Source organism: Cupressus sempervirens, chromosome 1, assembly GCF_028749045.1.
Source record: "Cupressus sempervirens isolate cs-2001-9-10 chromosome 1, ASM2874904v1, whole genome shotgun sequence".
Lineage (NCBI taxonomy): Eukaryota > Viridiplantae > Streptophyta > Pinopsida > Cupressales > Cupressaceae > Cupressus > Cupressus sempervirens.
The window spans coordinates 29,301,936-29,316,166 of record NC_143118.1 but is presented as its reverse complement, the minus strand read 5'-3'; positions in this window follow the sequence as shown (position 1 = coordinate 29,316,166).

Sequence of the window (14,231 nt, the reverse complement as noted above, 5' to 3'; positions counted from 1 at the left end):
ATTCTCCTTTGCATCCTAGAATCTTTCTACTCAATAGCGACACAAAATGAGTTGTATTGTTACATTAGAATGTTTCGCCTTGGGTGTAGTAGAGTTGAGCTCACAACCTTACACCCCAAACATAGTTTTGCTATCAATATCTAGCAAATCAAGTATCCCCCATCAGGAAACTCAAAATCATGTTCCAAGAAAACCAAAATTTGTACCTTTATATTCTTTATCCTCTCCGGGTTTAGGGTTTGACTAAGTTTTGCCTTCAGTTATAAAAAATAATTTTAGTTGCATTTTTATCTCGTAGAATTTTTGGGCATAACACAGAGATGCAAAGATACATATATACATACATACATATATACATATACACATATATATACATACCTATATATATGTATACACATACATATAAAGAGATCACAAGGGCACAACAATGAGATCCAGAGATAACAAGGGCATTACAAAAAAATGCAGAGATGCAGAGATACTATATACATAGATACATATACAAATACATACATACATACATACATACATACATCTACATATGCAATTTTATCACCTTGGAAAACTGTATTTGATCTTTACTCAATCACCAAGAGATAATATAATCTATAAGTATAGATTTTGCATACTTAGTTTGGTATGAATAGTTTCAATTGAATTTGTCTGAGGAGAGTGAGTCTACACATGATGATATTGGTTCCATGTATTAGGTCTTTCCAGGAGAGAGACTTACAGAAGATTAGATGATTTTTTTAGGTCAAATGTTCCCAATTTTATGTTCACGACTCAAATGCTCTCCCATGGTCTAAGCTAAAACCCTCATTATTGCATCCAAAATTAAGGAATAAAATATGATTATGTCCCCAACATAGAATTGAAATGAATTTTTTTTGGATTCCACTTAGCACTGTGTTGATAAATTCAAGTAATTCTACTACCATGTAAATAACTTACATTGACTTTGAAGCTTAGGTCCTAGCAATAGTTGAAAGGTAAATTGTTGACGTAGGAGCATCCAGTAGTGTAAGGGCAATCTTGTATCACCTAAAAAAATATGCTTAGTGTTAGTTTATGTTTAATGTGTTTTCATTTCTGGATGCCCATTTGGGTCAAATAGAGATTCCAACTCTCATAGTTCCACTATTGGTTTTCTGGGTTAGAGATTTTTAGCAGCTTGGGATATGTGCCAATGTAGAAAATAGGTTATTTTATAGTTGAGCCATAATTATGATGAGTTAGAGGGTGTAAGTTGGAGGGATGATTATACTTGTAATTTAAAGTACTCTAGAAAAATAATCAAGTCAAAAGGCTTTACAGTTTGAAATTTATTGCAGTTTTAAGTTGCCTGGAGACCCCCTAAGAGTGCTTCAAAATCAGATTTGAGGCACTAAACAGCCTTGTATGGGACCAAAAAATGGAGGATGAGAAAAGCTGGTCTGTAGGGATATAGAACACTTGGAGAGCTTTCCAAAAATGTAAACGGTTTGTCAATTGGAGTCTCATATCAAAAGTTATGCCTCCTGGAAGTTAGATTACCATTTCTGGATTCTTCTAATTTTGCACCAACTTCTAATGTGTTTTCTAGAACCTTCTATTTTGGAAGTGGGTTCCAAATGGCATATTCTAATATGCATTCCTAACCCTAAACCTGATTTGGGTTACTTAAGAACATTTATGGCATTGTAAATGTAGTTATTGGTGGAGTTTGGGAGAAGTACTAGAGGATGGTTTTTCTCTAGAATCTGATAACATTGTAAGCCCATAGGGCATGTCACGGAGTCTATTTTTATTGTACTAAATGTAATAGGATATCATTTCTAATAATAATATTCCCCTTTTCTTGTTATGTTCATTTTTTCTTGGGTTGGGCCCTTAGTCAGTGGTATCAAAGCAACCTCTCATCAAGTGGTATCAGACTGACCCCTCATCAATTGTTGTCAAAGAATGTGCTAAACAAGAAGAGTACATATTTAGAATGAACATAGATATTGGAAACAATGAAGAAATATATAATCCTCTTATACATAATCAGAATTATGACAAAGATGAACTCAAGAAATTGAACAATTGAGTAATCCAAATCTGACCTTTCAATTACCACACTTTGTCCATCATTATCATTTTATCAAACTGCATAGCAGTTCTAGAGATTTATCCAAATAATAAATTACACTCATATAGAAAGCTCATACTATGAGAGATATTCAAACTTGTGGACTATTTGGAATTAATACTACTTTACTAGTGAGATGACACTATAATAGAGTCATAGAGACATACTTTTGAAATGGAGCACTTTCTATGTTAGTAAAATTTAGGTCTATAGTTATTTTCATTTTTTTTCAAAGACATGAACAATGATTGATTAGAATTTCCTGCATTTCTTTCTAGATATTACCCTCTATCATTTTCTTCCTCTAGACATTATTGTCATCTTTAATTTCCCAAATCTATCCATACACACCTTCCTTCTACCCCACCAGAGGTAGGGACTAGAGTTGCATGCATCCCTTGTTCTTTAACGTGCATATGGTCAAATATATACATGAATTACATAGGCATTATTTTCTGACCTACATATGGTCTTTTATTTTACACAGTCCTTCATATGGCCTATTACAAATATACAACCTAATTTATTTTTAAAAAAATAGTTTTACATGTATATGATTAAATAAAACAAACAAGAGTACTAGTTGTAGCTATATAATTCTATTATTACTGATTATGTTAAACAAAATGTTCAATAAAACAAGTATGAAGTAACATAAATGGGTCATCTACTTGATCCTATTATGACTTAATGTGAATGCATTCGATCATTACTGAGACAATATTATGCACAAGATCTTTTACTCAATCACTAAGAGATAATATAATCTGTAAGTACATATTTTTGCATACTTAGTTTGGTATGAATAGTTTTGATTGAATGTAAGGATAATTTCTTGTGTGATCTCAAGACATGAATAATTAATTTAATTTAACACAAGTACTATGCAAGTGTGTATGTATGCATGTAAAGCATTTCATGTAGTGAACTGATATACATACATACATGCACATATGTATACAATTGTCATAATTAATTATCCTTGAATCTGACCAAAGCTATTATATACGAACAAGAGATACATGTTTAGAAGGAACAAAAAAAGAACATTTACATAGGTACCTCTTCTCCCCTTGAAAAAAATTACAGAGCAAGGGCATGAAGATCACAAGGGCACGACACAAGAATGAAATGCAGCAATCACAAGGGAATGGAAAAAAATCCTAGATCTCCACTGATCTCCCCCAATTTTCAAAGCTCTCCACCCTCATTTAGAGCTCTCCACTCTCTTTTGCAAGTAGTTCTCCATAATCAATCAAAACAAATGGGGAATGATTAATTTTGTGTTTTCTTTTCTTTTTTGTTTATAATCCATAATCCATAATCCAAAATCCACAAGATCTCTCTCTATATACACATACATACATACATAGACATAGATGTGTGTGTATGTATGTACACACACACACACACACACACACATACATATATATACATACATATATACATGCATACATACATACATATATATATTTACATATGTAGACACCCAAAAATTGGCAAAGACTTGAGTTATGCAATTTTAATCAATCAATGCAAATTGAGGAGAAAATTAGAAGTACACAACAAACTTTCAAATCAAAATCACATCAGGTCATTAATTATCTATCAAATCGACAAGACCTAAATCAACTTTAAAAGAGGAGGAAAAAAATTTAAATTCATAAAATGAAATTCAAAAAGGGAGGAAGAAAAAGACAAAGTGTTGGAAATAAATAAACATTTATTAAATTAATTATCCTCACAAAAGAGAAAATCTCTCTTTTTCATTTAAAAGAATTAGAAATATCCCCATTTATCCTCAAAACCAAGTCTATTGGATTCTTCCTCCTGGTCTGTTATGAGATATTTTAGTTTCACTTTGATTCACTAGTTAAAGGTAAAAATCTTGATTCTTACCCCAAAACCTTTTGAAATCCTATAAATAGGAGGGAAATCCAAGAGCCAAAGGACCCACGTTTTAGGCATCTACACTATAGGCACACTCTGAGTTATCATTTTAGCATTATCATTCTAGCAAATTCATAGCATTTTAGCATTGTTTTCATGTCATTTAACATAATTTATTACATGTTAGATTATTGTATGTCCCTTGTCATAGCACTTTAAGAGTTGTTATCTTCATAAAATCTACATTATAGTCATAGATCTTGCATGCATTCTTGTAGATCTACATCATAAGCATACTCCCATTCTAGAACTATCACTGAGATGCTAGTCTAAGAGATTTTTTAGTAGTTGTAGTTAGGGAAACATGAGACATTCATAGAATTTACATTTTGATAATAATTTCTTGGGTTTAGTCTAGTTCGTTGTCAGTCTATTTGCATTCTACATTAAGGTTTCATGAATATGCATTTACACTATGTACAACATACATACATGAAAACAAAAATGCACTTTCTAAGAGTTTACAATTGTTCAACAAAATTAATGTTTTAAAAGAAAGTGTACCTGAAGAATGGTTAGCTCAGAAGTAAGAACATGGTGTTGAAACATTACATAAAGTACTTGACATGAGAGATCTGAAACTAAGGGTGTTAACCAATCTTGAAAATTTGAATGCTGAAATGAAAGCTATCGACGATCAAACACCTATGCCAGAGTTACAACACAATGTGAAGTTGATTTTAGATAAGGTTGAGGTAGATATTCAAAATTTAAGGCACAAGAGTGAAGGAGAAGGAGTAGCTTTAGAAAGAGAAGGAGAAGGAGCAACTTTAGCAAGAGACCGTGGGGCAGAAACAACAACTGGACAACATAGAGGATATTATGGGAGCCATTGAATAGAATCCAGGTAAGTGTTGCGGTAGGTACTTTGACATTGGAATCACTTGCAAGTTTCTTTGAGAATTTACAGTCCAAATATTGGGAGGATTGCAAGATGTGCAATTTGTCATGTATTACTCTAGACGCTTAAAATCATCTCACAATGCTATATTAATTTATTAATATTTCCCTTGACACTATAATTAATTATATTTTTCATATTCTTCTACTTATTTAAATAAATATATTTAATTAAATAAGTTTACTTCCTTAATGTATTTAAATTTAATTTGAATACTTCCCCCTAATGTGTTAAATTTATTTAATGCATAGTGCTCCATTTATACCCTTTTAAATAAATTCTAATTTATTTAATTTCCCTCCACTTTATTAAATTCTCTAATCCTATGATTCAATTAAATCCTGTTGAATTTAACCCTAATCCCATCTAAAGCCTAGCCTACTACCCATCACTCTCATCCTTCTAAGCCTTGTTGATCTTAGATTGGTTTTGACAAGTGTCAACACACTTAATTTATTTACTTAGTTCATTCCAAACAAGTAGTACATGCCAATCACAACATGTATATTATATAGCACGTCGAGTCATAGTGAGTGCTAAGTCACTCAAGTACCGAATAGATAGTGCATGCCAAGTGACATAGGAGTTGAGTAAGTAGTGCATGTTGAGTAACACAAATGTTGAGTCACAACATAGAGCATAGTATGTGTGGAGCATTAGAGACTTTAGATGTTGAGTAACATAGTTTTGACATATTTGTTTGTAAAGGCACAAACAACTATGTAAACCATTTTTGAGCTGACTTAAGATTATATTTCAATATTTTGGAGATAGGGACGAATCTCAAGTTGGATTCTCTATGCAATTACATGCAACCAATTAGAAAATAGGTAGGATTAAGTGGAAAAATGGATGAATCTCAACTATAGATTCATACCTAACCCTAAGTCACCTAAGTCTTCTTAAGGAGGACAAACCCTAAACTCTCGAGTGAGTGAGTAAGTTATTAAAGGAGCCAAGAGAAAAATTTGCATGCACAAATAGTACATTCATAATGGCTAAGGAGTTATGAAGTGAGATTATATTGCATAATTAGTTAGAGAAGAATAGAGGAAAGGAAAATGATATAGCAAAGAGACATCTGATCAAGAAGGATCAAGAAGAAATTAGTTTAGAGGTGATCTGTTATCAAGAAATCAAGTGCTAACCATAGGATCAAAGCTGAGACATTCTAATAAGTGATTTCAATCAAAATCTCTTAACAGAGTAGTCCTAACACACTGTATGAAATCCTCTAACAAGGTGCTTACTTAATTGTGAGTTAAAGTCCTTTAGCAAGGGACATTTCTAATAGGGTGTTGAAATCTTCTAACAAGGTGAGACCTAATAGTATTTGTAAGCTTTTAACAGGGTAGACCTTTCATAGGGTAGATCATGTTTCATGGTCAAAACATTGTAACCTTTATTAGATACACTTTATTACTATAGTAGTGAAGATTTGTGGGTGTCATCCCCACCCAGTTTTACCTTCTCATTGGAGGGTTTCTAGGTAATTATATATGGTGTCATATGTGTGTAATTGATTATATTTTTACATATTTTAGATGAACATGCTTTATGTATGTTATTTTAGTTTATTCATTGAATGTATGAGATGAAGGTGTGAAAGTTTTATGGGTCCAAGTTTAAACTACTAATTCACACCCCCCTTAGAAGTTTACCTTTCCTATTGTAATTCCAACAAGCCTACCCACTAGTTAATCCCACTTTATTATCCTAAATGCCCTCTTAAACACCTTTTAGCCCCTAAGTGGTTTCTCACACTTCTGTGAGAAACTCAAAGCCCAAGAAGCCCTCCTTTCATTAGCTCCTCCAAAAATCCTCTTATACCCTTGTCCCCCCATTTCTGTCCCCAAGGTTTCTCACGCATGTGTGAGCACACCTTGAGCCATCTTAATCATAAAAGAATTGTGTTGAATTTTTCATGGCTTGTCCCTTAGCCCATGTGTCTCCCTTGTGGCACCTATGTGGATGCCACATAGATGCCACCTCCTCAAGGTCTCCCTCAAACCTATAAATAGAGTCCTTGTCTCAAGCATTTTTCATCTCCTCCATTGCATTGTTATCATGCTAGTATAGTATTAGAGCTTTCTTAGAGATTTTCATGCTTAGAGCTAATCTTTGGTAGTTGTTTGTATTGTTTCAATTCCTAGTTCTTGCATATTTTCATGGTAGCATAGCCTTGTTAGTTTACTTCATTGCATCTCATTTCTACTTCACATCCTTTGGAATCCTTTTGAGATTCACTTACTCATAGCAATTTCTTGAAGATATTCTACATACTTTTAGTATATTTTCATACTTGCATTCTTACATTCATTCAAAGGGTTTTGAAGGGATTCAATCATAGCCATGTTTAAGGAGAGCACAACCACATCCCTCCATCTTGAGCACACCAACAAGGCCTCTTGTGGACACTTTTGTTGAGATGCTCTAAGGTTGCATGGGGACTCTTGTCTTTTGGTTGCATTAGTTCTAAAACTCAAGTAGATTAGTTATATTTCAATTTACTTGAATCTTGATATTAATGTACAACTAACGTTTACTTGTTTATGTGTGCTCCTAACATATTAGGTTTTTGTGTATACATTTTGGTATGCCTAATAGGACCCATGTCCCTATTCCAAGAGAAATTTAGTCAAAAAACTCAGAGTTTTCTATAAAAACTATGCATTTTCATCTCTATTAGGATGAAGTGTTATCTGTGAAGATACTTCATCATCTATGTGGATCCTTGTCTCTATACTTTATCATCTCTACTAGCGACAAACTCAATAAACCAACTAAAACTAAAACCAAACTTTTTCTATCATCCTCATAGTTTTGACATCTCCACAAACTTAACTCTATCATTTGCATCTTTGTGGTTGGAAGTTTTGTCATCTGTGTGATTTGGCATCTTTGCCAATTTAACCCTATTGTTTGTGTTGCAAGCAGTTTTAGTGTTGTAGTTTCAATTAACTATCGTCTCCACTTCTTTCTAGCATCTTCAAGTTTTGTCATCTATGAATTTATCCTATCATCTACATTGTGGGTGGTTGTACTACTATAGTTTCTATTGACTATCATCTCCACTTCTTTCTAGCATCTTTGAGTTTTGTCATCTATTAATCTCCATGTTATCTATGTTGTGGGTGGCTGTAGTGTAGTAGTTTCTATTGATTGTCATCTCTGCTTCTTTATGGCATATCTGGGTTCCATCTTTTGAGAATTTATCTTGTCATCTATGCTGTGGGTGGCTGTAGTGTTGTATTTTCAATTTATTTTTGTCTCGCTACTTTTGGCATCTACAAATTTTTTTGTCTCTAACTCCCTCTTGTTATCTGTGATCTATAAGTGTAAGTATCAGGTATAACTTGCCCAATTTTGTTCTATCATCTATGTTATTTTGTTGTCTTTGCTTGTTATAGACACCTAAAATTCTCCAAATCCCCTTTTCATGACTAATTAAATAGATATTTATTATCTATTTAATTATCCTATCTTTAATTAAATAAATTTGCATTTGTTTAATTACATTAGTCTTTCCTTGATTTAAATAAACTAAGCTTTATTTAAACCCTAGCCTACTTCCTCTCATTCCACTTGCATCTTAACCCATTCACTTTAATTAAGTAAAGTACTTTATTTACTTAATTAATCCTTTTTAAATCCCACTTGGAATTAAATATTAAATTTAATCCTATTTGAGCACATGGCTCCTAACTTTAATGCTCACCCAACCTCAGTTTCCTAACCTAACTCATCCTTCTAAACCTACCCACTACCTAATCCCACTTAATTACCTTAATCACCTTGCTAATCCCCTTTTAATCCTAAGTGTGTGCTCACACATGTGTGAGGAACCCTCACACTTCCCACACCCCTCATGCCTTCCACACCTCTTGCATGTTTGTCCCCTTCACATGAGAATCAATGTGTCTCACACATGTGTGAGAAACCATGCTTCTCACACTTCTTACACATGTCATTGACCTATCACATCAAAGGTTGCTCACACATGTGTGAGCATCTTTCCCCTTTTGAATGGTCAAAAATCCTAATCCACATGGAATCCATTTGGCCTCCACCTCATGGACACCTCATTGATCTTGAGAGATCCTAGCCCTTCATTTTGCATTGAATCTCAACCATCCATTTCATCTCATTTCCTATAAAAGGAAATCCCTCTCCTCATTTCCAGGAAGCACTATCTAGCTCATTTTTATGCTACAAGATTTGTGACAACCACATCCCACAACAATGAAATCATCAACACTTGGTGATTTTAAGAGGTTTGCATTAATGCTATTTTGAATGGTTTAAGCTTTTTTGATTTCATGTCATCGATATTTACATGTTGTCTTTCATATTTGAGGTTTGCATGAACATGTAGGGATAGGCATTAGTTGTTTAGTGTTTATTCCCTTGTTACATTTTATGCAATACAACTATATTCTATCATCTCTTATATATTAGAGATTAGTTAATATTTTAAAGGTTTTTTATGTTCAAATCATTATTTTACTTGATATGCAAGGATTATTGATCAAATTTTATTGCAGGAGACAAACTTTGGAGGACTTTAGAATCAAGGGATTACACATAAAGATAATATTACACACAATCAACTCTTGAATGCATTTAAAGATAATATTACACACATACTCTTGAGTGTCCTAAAGATAATTTACACACATTTCATTGGAATGGATGCTCAAATGAAATCTTGAATTCTTTAAAGGAATGAACAAGCTTTTTCATTGGAATGGATGCGTAGAATAACAAAACATAATCTTGAGTGCCTTAAAGAAATTGACAAATATTTTCATTGGAATGAATGATTAGATAATAAAACACACTCTTGAATGCTTAAAGATTAAAAAAGAATGCGATGAAATATTTTGATTTGGGCTTAAAAACATTCTCATACAATCTTGAATACCTAAGGGACAAAGAATCTTGCTATGAAACATTTTGACTTGGTGCTTAAAATGAACACACTCAATCTTGAATGAATTAAAGGAACTTACTCTATCCTTATTGATTTTCTTATGTTGAAGTTGATCAATTTATTTTTGTTGATGAAGCCTCGATTTATTATGTTGATGATTTTGTCAAGTTGGAAAGAACTTTTTGTGCTTAAACACGAGTGTCTTCAAGAGTAGATAGAAAATCTAAAGCTTCAATTGGAAAAGAACAAGTGTCTTTTAAACCCCAAGGCCACTTACCTATTCTCTCCTCTAGCACCTTCAGATGATCTTGAGTGCACAAGAAATAAGCGGTCTTATTTTATTTTTAGGAGGCTTGCTTGGGGATCTCATCACCATTTGGGATGACCTCAAATCCTGTGTTTTGGTGGAGTATAATTATTAAGAGGTGAATGCAAAGAAACCTCTCTTGGAAGTAAAATATTGCTACTCTTGGCTAAGCCCCAAAGAACTTTATACCTTTGGGAAGTGAAGGTGGAGATTTGGATTACCGTCTCCTTTAGACTGTGTGGCACTATTTTCTTTCATCTACAGATTTAGGCCTCATGTACCATGTGTATATCGAGGATTCCCTCTAGTTGAGCTTTGTACATCCTAATGAAAATCTTATTAGGATTTTTGATGTTTTTGGTGTGCTTTAGTGTTTAATCCAAAACCAAACATCAAACGTGTCTAAATGAGTGGAATGGTGAGCTAAACATTCAATTAGAAAAATGGTTGTAAGTAGGTCCTCTTGGCCTTATTTGCATAAGTCATTGTGCTTGGTCCAACATTTGAGATTCATTGGGTCTTTTCTTCACAATATTTTAAAAAAATTCTTGTGCTTGGTCTTACAATTGAGGTCATTTTGTTCCTGCCATGTCCAACAAAGTCAAACTTAAGAATGCAAGGTTATCCAAACCATTTTCCTACAAGGAATGAAAAAGCCTAGCAGACAGTGATAAACAATTCTGATACACCATCAAAAATATCAAAAAGGAAGTGGATAAGAAGGATCATTATGATAGGATTTTGTACGATGCAAAACTCTGAGTGTGGTCCACTTTCCCTGGAGTAAACACCAGATTTCTATTTCTAGTGAGGTAAGATTTGTTGGAAGCATGAATGCTGATGATATTCCTATGGAGGAGTATTGTAGATATGTTACTATGATGATATGTTACATTTATGACTGTATTTTTCATTGATGTCAATATAGCAATTTTTTGTGGTATCTGACAGAAGAACAACAGAAAGATCAAGTTGGTATTGATGGCTAGTTGAGTATTCTCATTATCTGAGGTTATGGTAGATATTTTTGAGTATTTAGTATATGCAGTTAACATTAGATGAAGAAATGTTAAGTCTGGAAGAAGTTATGTAAGTTTTTGTGATGTCTATTATGAGATAGAGTTTACAGAGACATGTTCTGATAAACTTGTTATATCTCTTAGCATAATTGTTATTCTAAGAATCAAGGTTGAGGATGTGAAGAAGACATGTTGGTGATGACATGGCTAAGTTCACTAATCATAATGTTACATGTACAGAAAAATATTCAAGTTGCAAGGTAGAAGATTAATGTTATCACTAAGTGTAATGTGTTCTTAATGTGGTCCTATAATAATTAATTGAGAAGGTGTAACAACCAAATCAAGGAATTTTTTATGGACTTGATATAAAGGAAGGACATTTTCCTTTATCAGGAGGAATGAAATTGTATCAATGAGAAGTGATTATAAGCAATAGAGTGAGTAGAATACAAATTTGAGTAGAGTAGAGCAGAAGTGAAGGAAACTTCATTGCTGAGCTTCTATTGTGTGATTTGAGGTTTGATATTTGGATCCGAGGTTCATGACCTAGTCTACAAGGTCTAAAAATGATTGATTCAATTGACAAAATAGAGGGAAGAGGAACTTACTAGTAAATTACTTGTTTGGACAATGAGCTCTTCTTGTAATTGAAATTGCGTGTTTGGGCAATGGGCTCTTCTTGCATACATTGTACCACAACTCCTAACAAGGTTAGAATCTCATAATAGGGATTCAAAGTCTCCTAATAGGGACTCATATATACTAAATGTTTTAATGGAATCCTAATAGGGTCCATCCTCTAACAAGGAATATTTATATTAGTACACCATCTTATGGTCATCATTCCCAACGGGGTTTTCCCTCTGATCAATGGTTTCCCTAGTTAACATATCTAGTGTAATTGTCTATGTGCATCTTATTATGGTTGTTGTTTACTTTGGTTGAATGGTTAATTTTATTTAAGGAAGATAAATGTTTTAATTTTTGGATAACTGATTCACACACCCCCCCCCAGTTATCTTGGTGGACTATTGTTTCTAATAGGATTAGCTACCCACAAAGTAACCATATCACCCTAATTTTTTGCATCAATCTATTCCTGTCTCATCCTTTTTCAAAGATTCTAGTCTTCCATTTGCAAACTTTCCTCTAGAGAGAATGATCATTTGAACCTTAATCCTTCATCTTGAGAACAACTTAGTCACTAGAATTTTGAGATTATAACACTAGACCTTTATCCACAAGAAAATGTTTATCACAGTTGCACTCACTCATTTGGGATCACAAGTCCATCTCCAAATATTGAGTCCTCTATTTAGTGTCCTATCTTGCCTAAAGATCATATGTCCATTGTTGGTAGGAAAAGATACTTTTTATCCTATATCACACTTGGTTTGTAAATCAAAAATGTCTTTTCTTCACATTTAGGTCATTTTCCCTTTATTCTATAAGGTTCATTTGCTCTCTCACACCTTCTCCTTCCACAAGCTTTCACCCATCGATTTGGTCATAATTGTATGGTATAAACATGATCTAATAGATTCACATTTAACCCCATGTCTCATTTATTAGAATTACTAAGACAAAAAGAGATGGAGAATCCTTTCCCTCCTAGATCAACCTCATTAGGGAACACATTTCCCCCTAGTACAAAATTTTCTATGCCTAATTCAACACCCACACATGAAATCGAGAATCCCTTTCGAAACACCACTAGAGGTCGTAACACACATGATGAGGAAGAAGTGTACCAAGGTAAAGACCCCATTGAAAATATTGACATTCCTAATGATGTTCAAACATTTCTTACAGACCCATACAACTTAGAACTATTGGAAAAGTCTATTAGGCCAAACAAAATTGAGATCTTCCTAAACCTTGTCAAGGATTGTGTTAATGTCCCTACAAATTTTGATGAGAATACTTTATTTAGACAAATCACCAAAGATGGTGCTCTAGTATTTCCAAATCCCACCATAGTAAAAACATCTAGAAAAAGGAAAAGAACCGGTAGTGGGAACTAGTTCTATACCTGCATCAACTCTGGTGCAATCCACATTCCAATAAAGTGCAAAAAAAATTCAACAAATCATTAGTTCTATTCCTAACACAACTACACATGTTAGTATTATGCAATCAACCTTGATAGGTCTGGCTATAGGATGCTTAAAATTGGGCAAGTACCTATTCAACAAATGACACTCCCTACACAACCAATGTATTCCTCTTATTTACACATGGCAACAAGTATGTTGAAAACATCTATGGCAATCCCAATAGTTGCATATCAATACATTGGCCAAAGTGGCGCACTACCATCTCCACCACCTGATAATCCTCCACCACCATATAATTCATTTGGGAACTCATACAACTTTGGTGGATTCTACATCAATTCAAAACCATCATAGATACAACTAAACTATGATCTAGCCCAATAGTTACATAAACTCTAGAGTTTTGTCCACACTATGAACAAGAACGGGATGAAAATTTTCTCTTTTGAGGAAATTTGTGTTGGAAATACAATAGGAAAAGTAAATTTTGAGGGGGGAGGGATGAATCAAAACTTTAACCATAGAATTAGTCACCTCACATACATCTCACAATTGTGCATGTAAACTGAAATACCAAATTAAGCATATACATCCATAGCATGAAAACAAATAAACATTCACACATATGACACAAGATATGATTACCTAGAAACCCTCCAACGAGAAGGTAAAACTGGGGTGGGCATGACACCAACAAATCTTCACTACTGTAGTTGTAAAGTGTATCCAATGAAGGTTACAATGTTTGATCATGAACCATGATCTACCCTATGAAAGGTATGCCCTATTAAAGGCTTATTAGATCTTACCCTATTAAAGGATTTCAATACCCTATTACAAGTGTGTCTAGTTAAAGGACTTACACTTACAATGAAGTAAGCACCCTATTAAAGGATTACAATAACATGTTAAGACTACTTTGTTAAGATATTTAACTGATTCACCTGT